At 47.9% G+C, this 17,187-nt stretch overlaps 1 protein-coding gene across 5 annotated transcripts in view; it reads right to left on the reverse strand.

Annotated features, from left to right (window-relative positions):
* Nucleotides 1–17,187, reverse strand: part of sytl4 (synaptotagmin-like 4) — a 125,632-nt gene that overhangs the window by 95,526 nt on the left and 12,919 nt on the right. Inside the window, exon 2 of one of the 5 annotated variants that reach the window (XM_072505254.1) lies at nt 12,238–12,370. The exons of the other annotated variants lie outside the window; for them this stretch is intronic. The gene's annotated coding sequence lies outside the window, so the exon portion shown is untranslated. The remainder of the gene's footprint in view (nt 1–12,237; nt 12,371–17,187) is intronic. 5 annotated transcript variants of the gene reach the window in all.

The following is a 17,187-nucleotide window of genomic DNA, read 5'->3' on the forward strand; positions in this document are numbered from 1 at the left end:
AATGTTTTTAACTCATAATTGTTCAGATATAGTCAGCATGACTGCAGTTTTCTAAGATTTTCTTTACATTACAGGTCCTTTAAACATTTCTACAGAGTACATCTAACTATCTGGGAAACAAATCAAAGCTATTCATACATATCAACAATGAACCCATGGGCACGATTCAGCAGACTCAAGTTAAAGTCCGCTGAACGGAAAGTTTAGCGGGGTGTTTCTTGGTGTAGGCACTTTGCCGTTTTATTTGGCCTCAGCAAGGAACTCCCTGTCGAAGTGACTCTTTAAGTCACTACTCGCAGATCGGAGCGCCATTATTAAAGGCAGCCCAGATCTTTTGACTCCCCTCTGTCCCCCACTGTGGCTTCAGGACCCCCCACTTCACTCAATGTACCGCTTCCGGGGTCCTTGAGCACCCCCTCATCCCACCTATTATGGGCAAGGCCCCCCAGGCCGGACCCTTGGCATAGGCAACCTGGAACCTGGCACCCTGGCACTGCCAGCCTAGCACCTTGGCAGTGCCTCCCCAGCTTGGCAATGCTATCTGGGTGGGGCAGTCACGGTGCCAGGTTCATAGTGCTAGGCTGACTGTGGCAGGGGAGCGCCAGGATACCATGCCCAGTGCCCAACTACCCAGGGGCCTCAACTCCCCAGCAAGCCCCCCCCGCCCCCGGAGATGCCATCATGACTTTGTGAACCAGTACCAAATGGTGCCCGGTTGAGGCCATGTTGGCTCATTTAAATATGCACACCTGGAAATTGCGCAGCTAGATCAAGATCGCAATGCTCCGCAAGATTCCACTGAATCTCCCGTGATGTTTTGAGCATCGAGAATCTCAATCCAGGCCTCTCGCAAGATTCAGCGGACTCGTCTCGACACCAAGTCAGTTGCGACAAAGTTGCAGAATTGCGCCCCATAATTATCCATGGTGGCTCAAGAGCTTCTTTTGGCACTGATGGCTTTCATACCTCTTGCTCCATGAATTATACATTTTGCCTATCCTTGGCCCAGCCAGAATATTGCTGTCAACCTATATTAACAAATTTGATCTGAGGTGTCAGAAATTGGCAATATGCCTGATATGAATCAAATAGGTAAAGGAATAGGTGGGTCTGAAAGTTTCATTTTACAGGAAACTACCTGAGGTTTTGTTTCTGAAGCAAACTGATGGACTGACTATTCTTAGGTGCTGACAGCTCTAGCTCGCCCGTAAGAGCACCATGGCCTGGCATGGCAGTAGCAGGATAGCAACTGGATAAATACATAAAACAAATGTCCATTGTACAAAACTGTGTAGGCCTCCATGTTCACCTAATAAGATACGTGCTGGAATGTGAAACTGTTCTCGCATGTGGAAGTAGAGTGAAAGTGATTTTAAAGAATCACTCAAAGGTTCAATAGCCTGATCAAGAATTAGAACAGATAGACTGTATAGGCAATATGAAAAGCTTCTAACTGCAATTATGAACAATTCTGAGCAAAAATGACTGATAACAGACAAATACAAAAAATCAATCAAGTCTCTGAAAGTTAGTTTGAAGAGAGAAGATGAAGAGGCGAGATTCTGTTGGTCGATGGAGAATCGGTTTTGACGCCAAAATTGTGGCGGACGCCGGTTTCACGGCAAATCACAATTCTCCAGTGCCTTGACACTGGCTTTAACGCACGTACATTAAACACCGCAGCAATATCATTAGCGGTCCTGACCCGGTATACTCTAGGGCCTCCATGATGCTCCGCCTCCACTGGGGTAAATTCCTGATGACGAGGTTCACTTGTGCTTTTAAAAATCGTGAAACAGGCGCCGTGGCTGTTGAGAGAGATGGGGAGGGGGTACGGAAAGTATCCAACATCGCCATAGTTTGCTGACAGTTGTGTTGCTGGTCAGGGGGCTTCTGCCAGGGCCGGGGAGAGCAGTGGGGGCAGTCAGGAGGTGGGCTATGGGGCCAGGGTGGATGGGCACAGAGCACCATTGCCGTGGCCTGCAAGGTAGCCATGTGGCTGCACATGCCGCTGTGAACCTAGTGCCACAGGCTGTATGGGTGCTCCCCCACCGAGGTGCCCTCTGGCCCCAGCCGATCCATCAGCGGGAATGGGCGTGCTCCAGCTCAACCGGTGCCAACTTGTTGGCTGGGATGAGTGTGTGTGTGGGGAGTGTAATGTGCAGATGCGGCTGCAGCTCGGCAGCCTCCCAAGTATCAATCACAGACCTGGCATAACCCGTGCCATTTCTCATCAGAATAGATTGTGTTACACATGGTGCTGATGCTAGCCCCTGAACAGTCGGTGAATTAGTCCAGGTGCGGCATCAGTTTTGCGGTCGTAGAAATCCTCGAATTCTGTCCCGGCGTCAGCACTTAGAACACTTTCCGAAGAATCGTACCCAGGTGTTGTAGCTAGGGGGAATTGCCACATGTTTCCCAGTGCTCAGCCCAGTGAGGCCGGCAATGCAATTCAACATTAATTGATCCACTTAGCGAGGCCTCACGGGCTCCTCGCTGTAAATGAAGGCTTGCCAGTTGATTCGCCAGGACCGGCTGGTCAGCCCCCGCTAACTGGTCGAGCAGCAATTAAGCTGCACTTGCTCAGCTAACCCCAGCCACCTCGCAACAATGCGCTGAGGACACTAGCCCCAGGTCGCTGAGGGGACGCTGACCTGGAGAGGCTGGTAGACACTGTGGAGGCGAAGAGGGGTGTCCTGTGTCCCTGAAGGTCCGAGAGGGTCAACCATAGGGCAGCCAGTGCTGCCTGGACAAGGTGGAGGCGGCAGTGAGCTCGGGGAGTGTGACCAGGCGGATTGGCCTCCAGTGCCCCCGCCCCCCCACACACACATTCACCCCCCACCACCACCATTGCGAACCACGCATGTGACTAATGATGCCCTCTGAATCTCCTCAGGGAAACCACTCCCACAAATCGGCAGGAAAGGGCCCAGCCTGGTGGTGGTGTGCCAGATATCAGGATCCTCACAACCTTAGAGAAGCGTGGCCTGGAAGTGACTAGTGTGGCTGACGACAGGACGTTCACCAATGTGGAGGCTGGCGGATGCCGCAGAGGTGAAGAACCACCGGGAGGACCTGTCAAACAGGAGTTGTTATTGCCTTACTGACTGACCCATGCCTCCCACTGATCACATGTCCATTCTCCCGCAGGTCCGCCAGCCGACATCGCCGGCCCATCTCGGGTCTCCCATGAGACCACCTCGGAGGAGAGCTCCAAGGATGCCACCGCACTAGCCGTGTCACAGCTGTCATTCTCACCCTCCACCAGCGCAGATACAATCACCTCAGTGAGACATGTTAGTGGTCAGGCTTCTGGGGCACAATCTGGTGACCACCACACTGCTGCTGATATATATCAAGTGAAGGCAGGAACTCCCAGGCGAAGCAGCAGACTGAGGTCTGCTGGATCCGCCGCTACCTTCTTCCGTAATGCGGGCTGACCTCCAAATTCTTGGCCCATGTGTCCAGGCATCTCGCCCTCCCTGTGGCACTCACCTACCCTCTGGCCGTGGACATGTCCCCAAAGTTGTGTCCCACCCCCTGGGTTTTCGGATGTTGGCTGCTGCGTGTATGTTGCTGCCTCCTGCAGTGTTCAAGCACAGTGTTCATGCATCAAGGTGTGATTGGGATGCTAGGCAATGACGCCCACATGCTACATGGCCCGCCTTCCCACGGGAATCCACTTGGGTAGTGTGAAGTGCTCACTTAATCACGATTGCCAATTCCCGGTTAGCGATAGCCTTCAGTCATATGGCCAGATGCGTCGGCAGTCGCTGGGGGTTATCATAGAATTTACAGTGCAGGAGGCCATTCGGCCCATCGAGTCTGCATTGGCCTTTGGAAAGATTACCCTACTTAAGCCCACACCTCCACCCTATCCCCATAAACCAATAACCCCACCTAACCTTTTTGTCACAAGGAGCAATTTAGCGTGGCCAATCCACCTAACCTGCACATCTTTGGACTGTGGGAGGAAACCAGAGCACCTGGAGGAAACCCACGGGGAGAAAGTGCAAACTCCACACAGTCACCCAAGGCTGGAATCGAACCCGGGACCCTGGAGCTGTGAGACAACAGTGCTAACCACTGCACCACCGTGCCGCCATTGTGGGTGGTTGTTGGGGCAAACAGGCAGGGACAAGGGTTGCCCCAGGAACTGGTACGCACGATTCAGGGGTTGGCATGGTGGTGCCACGCATGGTTGCCCCCCAGTCCCCTCAGTAGGTACATTTGAAAGCTCTAGAATTTCAGGCAAGGTGGAAATATTTGAGTGGGCTCTTACTCCATGCTTTAAACAAAGAACTCAACAAATTATTTCATATTCTGTATTGAAGAAAATGTTTTTAGAACAATGTGGCCATAATAATATAATATCCAAGTCGACCCCTGTAACATTGGAGCAGGAGCAGGAGGAGGCCATTCAGCCCTTCAAGCCTGCTCTTCCATTCATTATGATCAAGGCTGATCATCCAACTCCACAACCTGTTTCCGCTTTCCCCCCATATACTTTGATTCCTTTATCCCCAAGAGTTAGATCTAACTCCTTCTTGAAAACATACAGGGTGGAATATAATGGAAACATTCATTTACGGCTGATTTTGCAGGGGGCTTCCCGCAGGCTCGGCCAGCGAGGTCAACACCGCTACCAAACGACACGGAGTCACTATTTGGGGCCCTGGAGAGTTTCTCTCCGGTTTAGCCCATACTTAGAATTCTTATCACCACTGGGCAGCTGAACTCAGAGATCGTATTGCCATTTTGAAAGGGTGCCCCGATCTCTATATGAGCTTGTGGCCTCCCACACCGTCCACCCATGGGTAATGTCACCCTCACACATATGGGCATTACCACCCTGCTTTGGGATCCCTGCCCCCCCCCCCCTCTTCGGCCCCATACCGGCCCACCCTGGATCCCCACCCTTCAAACCCACCCTCCATCCACCTTTCATGGGCATGGCCCTCCTCGGGCCCTGACACTTGGCAGTCCGTCTGTGGTACTTGGGCACCGTTGCACTGCCACCCTGGCAGTGCTCCTGCCAGATTGGCAGTGCCAAGGTGCCTGCATTCAGCAGGGAGGGCCAGTGAGCCACCCTGCCTTATCCCTGACCACCCATGGGCCTCCAATGGACAGGGAGACCCCTGGGTGCCATTCCACCTGGTCCACGTTTGTGTGGACAAGTACTGAAATGCACCGGCTGCGGCCTCGCTGGGGAGGGCGATCAATCCAGGGAGGCCAGTAGACCCCGGGGAAGCCCGCCTAAGTAGGTTTAAAACCTATTTAAGTGTGTGCCGTTTGGTCACGCCCCCTTTGGGCAGGATTCTGATTCCGACGCCTCGCGGGACGTAGGTATATCCCGCGAGGCATAAGGTTTCCTCCGGGTGCTTCCGGTTTCCTCCCACAGTCCAAAGATGTGCAGGTTAGGTGGATTGGCCATGATAAATTGCCCATTAGTGTCCAAAAAGGTTAGGTGGGGTTACTGGGTTACGGGGATAGAGTGGAGGCATGGGCTTAAGTAGGGTGCTCTTTTCAAGAGCTGGCGCAGACTCGAAGGGCCGAATGGCCTCCTTCTGTACTGCAAATTCTATGATTCTATGAAACCCGCGGAAGCCCTCTCCCAGCAACGTTGCACTCAACCACGCCCACCATGTTTTGTCCTCAATGTCCTCTGTGGTAACACATTCTACAGGCTCACACTCTCTGGGTGAAGCAATTGCTCCTCATCTCAGTCGTAAATGGTTTATTCCGTATCGTTAGACCATGCTCCTGATTCTGGCTCCCCTGCTATTGGGACCCAATCTAGTCCTGTTACAATTTTTTAGGTTTCTATGACATCCTCCCTCATTCTTTTAAACTTCTAAATAATCCTAACTGACTCAATTTCTCCTCATAAATCAGTCCCGCCATCCCAGGAATCAATCTGGTAAACATTTGTTGCATTCCCTCTACAGCCAGAACACCTTTCCTCAGACAAGGAGCCCAAAACTGCACACGATATTCCAGGACGGTAAGGTAGCACAGTGGTTAACACTGTTGCATCACAGTTCCGGGGTCCCAGGTTTGATTCTGTCATGTGAGAGTACCTTTAAGAAATGTGTGTTTAAGAAATGTATCTTTACGAAATGGGTGTTTATCAGTGATGTCAGAGTGTGGGTGGAGCTGGGCTGTCTGTCAGCTTTCTACTTTCGTTTTAGGCTGTTTGCTGCAGGGTGTGTTTTACTTTTGTTTTCAGAGCTGGAAAGCTGCAGTCACAGCCAGGTGTATGAGTCTCTCTCTCTGTAATTTAAAGACTGTAAAGCGATCCTTTGGTGACTTTAACCTGATGTGCTTCTGTTTAAAAGTTTTTTTTAAAAGGTCTTATGGATTTTAAAAGGACAGCTTAAGGATTACTTAGTGTTGTATTCTTTGGGGGTTATATTTGAATTGATGGTTGCTAAGATGTTCACTGTATGTTTTAAAAAGGTTAACTTGAGTTCATAGGATAAACATTGTTTTACTTTAAAAAATACTTTTCCATTTCTGCTGTACCACACCTGTAGAGTGGGCCATGTGCTCCCCGTACCACAATCTATTAAAAGTTGTGGGTCAGGTGAACTCCATGATACACTTTGGGGTTCTCTAAATCCTGGCCCATAACAATTCCCAGCTTCGGTCACTGTCCGTGAGGAGTCTGCACGTTCGCAGTGTCTGCGTGGGGTTCCTCCGTGCACTCCGGTTTCCTCCCACAAGTCCCGAAAGTCGTGCTGTTAGGTCATTTGGACATTCTGAATTCTCCCTCTGTGTACCCGAACAGGCGCCGGAGTGTGGCGACCAGGGGCTTTTCACAGTAACTTCATTGCAGTGTTAATATAGTTGCTGAGATTCTTTCGCAGCCAACTCCAGCTCAATTGAAACAGCAATTTCCATGGCCTTTTTCAGAGTAAGGTTACTCTTGGTTATCAACCGTTTCTCTATTGCTCACTTTGCAGCCACAGACCAATTTGTCCCGAATTGTATCATTCAGCACATTAGCGAACGTACAGTACTCTGCAAAACTTTTTAATACAGTCACAAATTTTGATTTCTCACTCTCCTTGATGTATTTTGTGGAATGAAACACTCGGCACCAACAAAGGCTTTGGTGAAGTGTACTTGCAGGATCTCTACAATTTGTTCATATGCTTTGGTACCTACTGATACTGATTTCCTACAGTTCCTCCCTCTCACTACACCTTGTGCTCTCCAATATTTCTACTACTTTATTTGTGTCCTCCTTTGTGAAGACAGAACCAATGTCTGTATTTAATTGGTCAGCCATTCTTTGTTCCCGGTTATAAATGCCCCTGTTTCTGACTTATATTTGTCCTCACTAAATGGAAGCTATTACAGTCAGTTTTTATGTTCCCCGCAAGCTTAGTCTCATAATTGATTTTTCCCTTCTTAATCAATCTCTTTGACCTCCTTTGTTGAATTCTAAACTGCTCCCAATCCTTAGGTCTGGTGTTGTTTCTGGCCAATTTGTATGCCTGTTCCCTGGATGTAAACTCTAATCTCAAATTTCCCTTGTAAGCCATGGTCTGGCCACATTTTACTGCTTTATCTTTGTGACAGACAACTGTTACAGTTCACCCATGCGCTCCTTGAAAGTTTGCTATTGCCTATCCACCATCATGCGTTTAAGTAACATTCGCCAATTCATCATAGCCAATTCGTGCCTCATATCATCATAGTTTCCTTTGTTTAGATCCAGGACCCTAGTCTCAGAATCAACTACGTCACTCTCCATCATGATGAAGAATTCTATCATATTATGATCATTCCTCCCAGAGAGGCCTCATACAACTAAATTACTAATTATTCCTTTCTCATTATACAAACCCAGTCTAGGATAGCCTATTCTCTAGTTAGTTCCTCAAGGTATTGGTCCAGAAAACCATCTCGTATACACTCCAGGAATTCCTCCTCTTCCGTACTGCTACTAATTTAATTTGCCCAATCGATATGCAGATTAAAGTCACCCACAATTACAGATGTTCCTTTATCACACATGTCTCTAATTTCTTGTTTAATGCCATTCCAAAGATCACCACTACAGTTGGGGTCTATATACAACCCTCATTAATGTTTTTGCTCCTTGCTGTTTCTACGCTCTACCCATACAGATTCCACATCATCAGAGCTAATGGGTGGGATACTCTGGTCAACCAGCTGCATTTTCCGGTGCGGCGCGCCCCCGCCGGCAACGGGATTCTCTGTTCCCGCAGCTGGCCAATGGGGTTTCCCATTGTGGTACCTCAAACCTTCAGGAAACCTGCGGGAGAGGGGGCGCTACCGGCGGACCAGAGGATCCCGCCGATGAAAAATTCCGCTGAATAGCTTTGCTCGATGTTAATTTGCTTTCTAACCAGCAATGCAACCCATCAACCTTTCCTTTTTGTCTGTCCTTCCTAAATACTGATTATCCCTGGATGTTCAGATCCCATCCCTGGTCACCCTGCAGCCATGTCTCCGTAATCCCAATTATATCATACCCATTTACATCTACTTGTGCAATTAATTCATTCACTTTACTGCTAATGCTCCACACACTTATTTTTTTAACATTCATTGTCCTGTTCCCATTATTTTTCACTGTGGCCCTGTTTGATTCACACCGTTGATTTCTCTGCCTATCACTTTTCTTATTCCCCTTTCTGCCCTTTATTCTTCTCTGTGTTTCCCCTTCCTCTGGCTCCTTGCATAGGTTCCCATCCTCTGTCATTAAACCATCCCCAACCACTCTAGTAAATACTCCCCTGGGAAATGAGTTCCAGTCATGCCCAGATGTATCCCGTCCAGTTTGTACTGGTCCCACCTCCCCAGAATCAGTCCTGATGGCTCTGGAATCTGAAACCCTCCCCCTCGCATCATCTCTTCAGCCACGTATTAATTTGATATTTCCTGTTATTTCTGTTCTGACTAGCACATGGCACTGGGGGTAATCCTGAGATCAATACCTTTGAGGTCCTACTTTTCAACTTTCTTCCAAACTGCCTATATTCTACTTTCAAGACCTCATTTTTTTTTTTTTTTTACTTATGCCATTTGTACCAATGTGTACCATGACCACTTGCTTTTCGCCCTCAATCTCCAAAGTAGCCTCTCCGAGACATCCTTGACCCGAGCACGAAGGAGGCAACATACTATCCTGGAGTCTTTTTTGTGGCCACAGAAATGCTTATCTATTCCCTTTAAAATAGAATCCCTTATAACTATTGCATTCCAACACTGTTTAGTCATTCCCTCTGCTGCAGAGCCAACCATACTACAATAGATTTGTCTGTTGCTACTCCCCCCCTCCCCCCCCCCCCCCACCCACCCACCCCGAGAGGTCATTCCTCCTCAACTGTATATCTGCTTTTCAGGGGATTCCTGCACTGCCTGCCTAGTCTTCTTGCTCTACCTGGTGGTTGTCCATTCACTTCCTGTCTGTGGTGTCTTAGCCTGTGTGTGACTACCTCTCCACAGCTGGTATCCACGATACTCTCAGCCTCTTGAATGCTTCACAGTATCCCAACCACTCCAGCTCTGAAACCAATACCAGGAGCTACAGCTGGAGACACATTCCTGCCCCGGTGCACTGGAAATGTTCCCAGCTTCCCACATATGGTAGGAGGAGCACACCACAGCTTTGAGCTCTCCTGCCATGATTTACCGCTTTAAATTAAACCTTCTTGAAAATACTCAAAATCAATTACTCTCGGATCCTTCTTCCTTGGTCCTCGTTACTATAGAAAATAACCCTTACAAACTATAGACCACAAAATATAGACCGTACAAACTTTAAGTGATAAAAGTATTCAATATTTACCTGACCATACTCATCGAATCAGCTGCTTCCACTTGCCCTGCGTCACCTCAGGAGCTCCAACCTCCAAGCTAGCCCTCCACTCTCAGTCTCGCTTTCTCGTGCTCTTTTATCTCCCCAGCTCCGCTCTCTGTCTTACTCTTTCTTGCTCTCTTTTATCTCCACGGCTTCACTCTCCAAAAGGGTACAAAGTAACAGATATTGGAATCATGCTGAAGAACTCTGGAGGATGACCCTAGTCTAACACTCTTGGCTAGTCCAAGAAATCGTGAGAACACGGGGTAAGAACTGGAGAAAGAAGAAAAAGTAGTTTGTGTGTACCAATCACTGCCTGACCCAGACCAATACATTTTACAGCATTTGGAGAAGTTTGGTGATGAACATTGTACATGGAACAGCTGCTTGTGTGAGCTAACTGTCAGAATAAAGATGCGTGATGAGTTCTTTACAAGTGCAAGAATGGTTAAAAACAAATGTTACTATTGCATCCCAGTTAGCAAGTACATCCATAGAACCATAGAATTCCTACAGGAGGAGGACATTCGGCCCATCAAGTCTCACCGACCCTCTGAAAGGCACCCTACCTAGGCTCACTCCCCCCCCAATATCGCCACAACCCCCCCCCCCCCCCCCCTAACATTCACATCAATTTCTTCCATTTCTCGGGATTATATTGTTCAACGTTTACTATATTCTTGTGTCAGAAAACCTCCCCTCAATGAAAGGCGAATGACAGAGCCGAGGACAGGCCAGTTCTAATGAGCTGGGAGAGGTGAAATGGAACTTAGAGGAATAAGAAGTGTGTAAGATTGCACAATAGCATTTATGAAAAGTTAAATATCCATCTGAAGTTATATTAAACCCCCAAAAAGTACGTTGAAGCTATTTTTCAGAAATTGGTATCTTGGCTCAGATTTTTCTGTGAGCACCAAAAGATTGGCTTTTGTCATTCATCCTGCACATGCCTCTACAGGGGATCAATGGTTTATGTTGGAACGCAAGCAGCAAATAATCAGGCAGAAGAATCCTCAATGAGGCATGCAGACTACAATGCAATGCGACACACAAACCTGCCCCACTATCATGGAGATATCTGTACCACAACTCAAGTCTCCCAGTTAACTCATGTTCCTGGATTTTTTAGCTTTAAAATTGCTGTTGAGAAGAAACTTGGTAGCGGATGTTTAAGCAATATTACACTCCCTCTATGGATATAGGAGAAACTTTGATGTGTGTTCATATGTGATGGGAGGTGGGTTTGGATGATGGGCTGGGGTGTTGGTAGTCTGCAGGTAATTAGAATGATCTGTAGTGACCAACACCAGTTAATACTCATTTGTACTACCACATTTAGTTCAGGGGCTGGTTTAACACAGGGCTAAATAGCTGGCTTTTAAAGCAGACCAAGGCAGCCAGCAGCGCGGGTTCAATTCCCGTACCAGCCTCCCTGAACAGGTACCGGAATGTGGCGACTAGGGGCTTTTCACAGTAACTTCATTTGAAGCCTACTTGTGACAATAAGCGATTTTCATTTCATTTTTCATTTCATGGATCATTTAGATAATTTCAGAACAGCAGTCTGACAGTAAAGTACATTTATTTATGTCATAATATGCGCTGAGAATCTTTCAATTAGCCTGCAGTCACAATGTCACAATTTCTAATCAGAAACTGTAAACGTCATAGAATGTCCCCACAGCCCAAACCTGTGCTATGGAAATTAACAGTTGTGGAAAAGAATAAACTACTTGATTAAAATGATCTAATTATGAACAAAACTGATACAAAGAGTGATTAGAATAGCATTTTTCAAACTTTTCTCAGGTGACCTACTTTTACAAAATGGCCGACTCTCACGACTCAAGCTACATTCACAATAGATTTTCCATAATTACTTTTAAAAATGTCACATTCATTGCTGGCACTTCTGTATGTTCAAATGTAAAAATTGCAAATAAAAATTTATTTTCTATTTTTTGTTATTTTGAGATCTAAATAACTTGTAATAGAAATCTCTGAACAGATGCATTTGTCCCCTTACTGGGATGGATGGAGTTCCCAAACCCATACCCGACACCCCAGATCAGAGTTCAGAATGGGGTAAACATGAATCAGCTTCATAACATTGGCCAATTGAAAGACGAGGAGATCCCCACAGGAAACTCAGGAATTCTCTTCTAAATATTGTATATGGGAGTCCTCAAACGACAGGTTGCTGACTGGGGCACTTGTGGAAACATATTCCAGTAAGCAGTCATTTGGTTTTGGGTGGGAGATGTAGAGCTGCCATAAAAGAGTATGATGCATTATTGGAAACTAACTCTGTGCAGAAGGGGTACCTTCGGGAAAGAAATTTAAAGAGAATTGATTTTTTCTTTTAAACTCTTCAGTTTTGATTGCAGGTGCTGACTAACCTGGCCGATAAGCTGCTGCAGAAATGAGAGTCGCTGTTGGAGGCTGTGTCGGTGGCGGTGACTGTAACAGTGACCCCAGGATGCAAGGAAGTCCACGGCACCGGCTTCGACATCAGCCTCATGTGGTCATACACTGTAGTGCAGGCAGAATTTACCCAGAGAGAAATGGAAAAAACAGTCAGACAATCTTTGGGGGGTCATTTTTGGCGACCTTTTGATTAACCCATTTTATAGCAACCCGCGACCTGCTCACAGTTCACAAGCCCCACTTTGACAAACACTGGATCAGAGCGAGTAAGGTAAGGATTGAAGCATTGGTACTGTTTTCGGAGCATCGAGATGCTCGTACGAAATTCTTCTCTCTTCTACTTTAGTGCAGGCATTTGCTAGCTTTTACATACAAATTAACACAAGAACAGCTTATTTAGCCAAATTAGTGTGTTTCAGCATTTACCACCTAGCAAATCATAGAATTTACAGTGCAGAATGAGGCCATCCGGCCCATCGAGTCTGTACCGGTTCTTGGAAAGAGCACCCTACTTAAGTCCACACCTCCACCCGATCCCCGTAACCCAGTAACCCCACCTAACCTTTTTGGACACTAAGGGCAATTTAGCATGGTCAATCCACCTTTGGACTTTGGGAGGAAACCCACGTACACACGAGAACGTGCAGTCTCCTCACAGACAGTGACCGAAGCCGGGAATCGAACCAGGGACCATGGAGCTGTGAAGCAACTGTGCCAGCCACTGTGCTAACATGCTGCCCTGTTCTATATCAAATAGTTCTATTCATGTTTATCCTGCCATTTCCATCCCTTTGAACCCCCTTTCCTTTCTCTTATCGACCAACCTAATCTTGAATGCTGGCATAGTTTTTCTCATAACTACTTAATCCTGGAAATGAATTTATTTTAACTTCAGGTTTCTCTTGCTTTCAGTTCTAAATCTCATTTACTCTTTTATCTTGCTTTTTATTCATGATCCTTAAACAACTGGAAACAATCTGCTTCCCCTTAAACAACAGCTGCCATCCTGGATGTCCTAACTCTACCGGAAATCTCTGGCCTGAGAGCGAGGTCAGTGAGACTTTAAAAATGCAACTTTTTGGAGGGTTAGGGGCCTTTGACGTAGGCGTAGGAGACTGGGCCCAGTATGTCGAATGGATTGGTATTTCTTCCAGGCAAATGGTATTGTTGCAGACAACTGACAAAAGGTAATACTCCTGACCGCCTGCAGGGTCCCGACATTCAGCGTAGTCAAGAGCCTCACCTACCTGACGTCCCCAGACTCGGGAACCTTTAGCAAACGTGTTGTGAATCATTTCAACCATAAGCCGGCGATAATAATGCAGAGATACCAATTCAATATGTCAGGCGAACACCTGGCACGCCTTCACAAGTTAGCTGAACATTGAGACTTTGGCCCATCCATCTCGAAGAGATTGAGAGATCAATTGGTGTGCGGCATTAACAATATGGCAACTCAAAGGGAAGCTGTTAGCGGAACCAGCCTTGGATCTGAAAAGGGCCATAGAATTGTCGGCTCTCCCACGAGAACGTGGATAAGGGGGTCCAGGTGCTCCAGGCTTCCATAGATTACGCATACACAGCATTGGCAGGCCCTTATTCTGAGGCGCGGCATCCCCCAAGAGTAGGACTTACGTGACCCAGTCATCACCAAATCAAATTGTGGTGAGAGCCGATGGCTAAGAGCCACCACAGCTCGTGGAACATCACCACAGTGGACAGAGGAGTAGCCACAAAAGTGCAGTCACCGAAACGGTGGCGGTTGGGACTACCAGAGTTAACAGTGGCCCTGGCCAGGTAATACAAGTCGCCTTCCTCGGGCAGGGTAGTTAAATTGCGTTACGGATCCCAAAGCAGCCCAATCAGAATAAAGTTCCAGGTTAACAGTCACCCCATCGAAATGGAAAGCGTCACGGGGGCTACTGTCTCTATTAATCGGACAACAAAAGTTCCATAAGCTCCTTTTGGGAATCCAGCACGTGGGCTTGAAAGACACCAAGGCCCTGCTGGCAACATACACAGAGGAACCACTGACCACAATTGGGACCACGGTAACCCCGGTTACCCATGGACAACAGTCAATCAGGCTACCACTGGTAGTGTACAAGGATCCAGTCCCAACTGCCTAGGACATGACTGGTTACAAAGACTCCATGCACTGGCAACAAATCTTCCGATGGGCACTGGTGGTTTAATAAAGGGGGCCAAAGCAAACATCTATGTTGACCCAGAGGCCCAACCCAGATATTTTAGGGTTCAGCCAGTCCCAAATGCCCTGCTGACGAAGGTGGATGATGAACTGAGCTGGCTGAAGACCTTGGACATCATAGGCCCAGTCCAGTTCACACACGCAGCGTCAGTGGTCCCGGTGCTGAAGCTAGGCAAGTCGGTGCACCTGTGTGATGATTACAAGATGACAGTAAACAGGACCTCCAGCTTGGACAGGTACTCCATGTCACATATCGATGAACTATTCGTGAAACTGACCGGCGGTCACTCATTCATGAAGCTGGATATGAGCCACACGTACTTCCAGTTGGTGCCGGACACGGCATCTAGAAAATGAGTTACCATTAACGCCCATAGGGGGTTGTACGAGTACATCCAACTTCCATTCAGAGTGTCGTCAGCGAGTGCGATTTTCCAGCAGATAATGGAAAACATCATCCAAGGGCTCTCCAGGGTGGTTGTCTACCTGGGCGATGTATAGGAACCACATGGAAAGGAACCACATGGAAAGGAACACCTGGGCAAACTAGAAGAGGTCATCCGACGATTTTCTGATGTGGGTGTCCACCTGAAGAGGGGCAAGTGCATCTTCCAGGTAAAAGAGCTCACATACCTGGGATACGACGTCGATAAGGACAGGTTGCAAATGTGGAGTAAAAAGCCGAGGCTATCACTCATTCTGACGTGTTATGCCTCTCCATATGGCACTATGGCAGTGCTGTCCCATCGGTGCAACAATGGGACGGAGCGGCTGAGAGCTTATGCATCCAGGTCTCTGGCTGACGCAGAGCACCGCTAGGCAGAGATTGAAAAGGAAGGACTGACCATGATTGTTGCAGTTAAGAAATTCCGTCATTTCGTCTATGGGTATCATTTTACGGTAATCACGGACCATATGCCCTCACTTGACCTTTTTAGGGAAGATAAAATGATACCACCAATAGCTTCGGTCAGAATCCAATGGTTGGCATTCCTGTTGGCAGTGTATGAATATCATCCAGGCACACAGATTGCACACACGGATGCCCTCAGCTGCCTCCCACTGTCTGTAAGCAACCCCAACCCCCACCCGTCCCCCGCCAGTGGCAGACAAAGTCATTTTGAAATTTTTTTTAACTTTAGAGTACCCAATTCATTTTTTCCAATTAAGGGGCAATTTAGCATGGCCAATCCACCTAACATGCACATCCCACGCAAACGTGGGAAGAACGTATAAACTCCACATGGACAGTGAGCCAGGGCCGGGATCGAACCTGGGACCTCGGCGCCGTGAGGCAGCAGTGCTAACCACTACGCCACCATGCTGCCCGACAAAGTCATTTTAGCATTAAATTTATAGACACATTACCCACCACAGCTGCACAAATCCACACTTGGACCTAAAAGGACGCTATGTTTGCGAAGCTCCACCAAATCGTCCTACATGGCGACTACAAGGGAAACTCCCAGAGGAACTGTTGGCCTATCTGACTAAAGAGCAGGATCTCAATGTGGATGACAGCCTCCTCCTGCATGGTTATCCCTGTCCAGGTCAGCGAACCATCTTACACGACGTGTATAGCTTACACCCGGATGTTTCCAAGATATAAATGCTTGCTAGGAGTTACGTGTGGTGGTCGGGATTCGACAGCGACATTGAGCGAGTGGTGCAGCAACGTGCGGCTTGCCTGGAGCATTAGAAGTTCCGTCTGTTAGCCTCGCTCACCCTTGGGAGTAGTCGGGACATGCCGGGTACGCTTGCATGCTGACTTCCCCAGACCCTTCATGGGGTCAATGTTTTTGATCCTGATCAATGCCCACTCATAGTGGATGGATGTGCACCACTTTGCGAATCACTGTGGAGAAGCTGTGCCAATCCTTCAGCACCAGCGGGATTCCAGAGGTGCTTGTCAATGGTACCACCTTCAAAGTGAGGACTTTCAGAGGTTTATGTGCACTAATGGAGTGAAACACATCTGAACTTCCCCAATCTTCAAATGGTCTGATTGACCAGGCAGTCCAGACATTTAAACAAGGCACGGAGAAACAGACGACAGGTTCCATTGAAACAAAGCTGGCACAGTTTCTATTTAATTATGGAACTACACTACCTATTACAACCGGGATAGCACCTCCATTATTCCTGATAGTCCGATGCCTCCCGAACCTTGGCGGGAAGGTGGAAAAGAAGCAGGGCCTCCAAAAGGGGTATCACCAACACCGAATATTAAAGAGGGATTAAACCAGGGACGCAGTCCATGTTTGGAATTTTGGGGATGGCGCCCATTGGTTCCCATGGACCATAATGGAGAGAACGGGGCCAGTCCCATACATGGTCAAGACTAGAGAACAGACTGTGCGAAAATACACGGACCACATGAAGGGCAGGGAGCCTGCCCCAGAGAGAGCCATGTCGGATTAATCGGTCCCTCAAACCCCCATCCTTTAGCCAAGAAGTACTTCCCATAGGAACCTGTGCCCTCCCCGACATGATACACACCCCTCGATCCAACCCACTGCTGCTAGAGGTACAGCCACCGGCAAAATGTCCAGGAGACCCATGGGGGTCATCAATTGATTTCCCTGTGGGACACATGGAATATGAGCTCCCCTGTTAGTGGGCAGAGGCTCAGCAGCTGGGGCTCGTAAAAATCACCTTAGAAAAGCCGGCCCGGACTGGGATCGGTGTGAATGGTAGTCGAGGTTGGGATCTT

Source organism: Scyliorhinus torazame, chromosome 5 (genome assembly GCF_047496885.1).
Source record: "Scyliorhinus torazame isolate Kashiwa2021f chromosome 5, sScyTor2.1, whole genome shotgun sequence".
NCBI classification, from domain to species: Eukaryota; Metazoa; Chordata; class Chondrichthyes; order Carcharhiniformes; family Scyliorhinidae; genus Scyliorhinus; species Scyliorhinus torazame.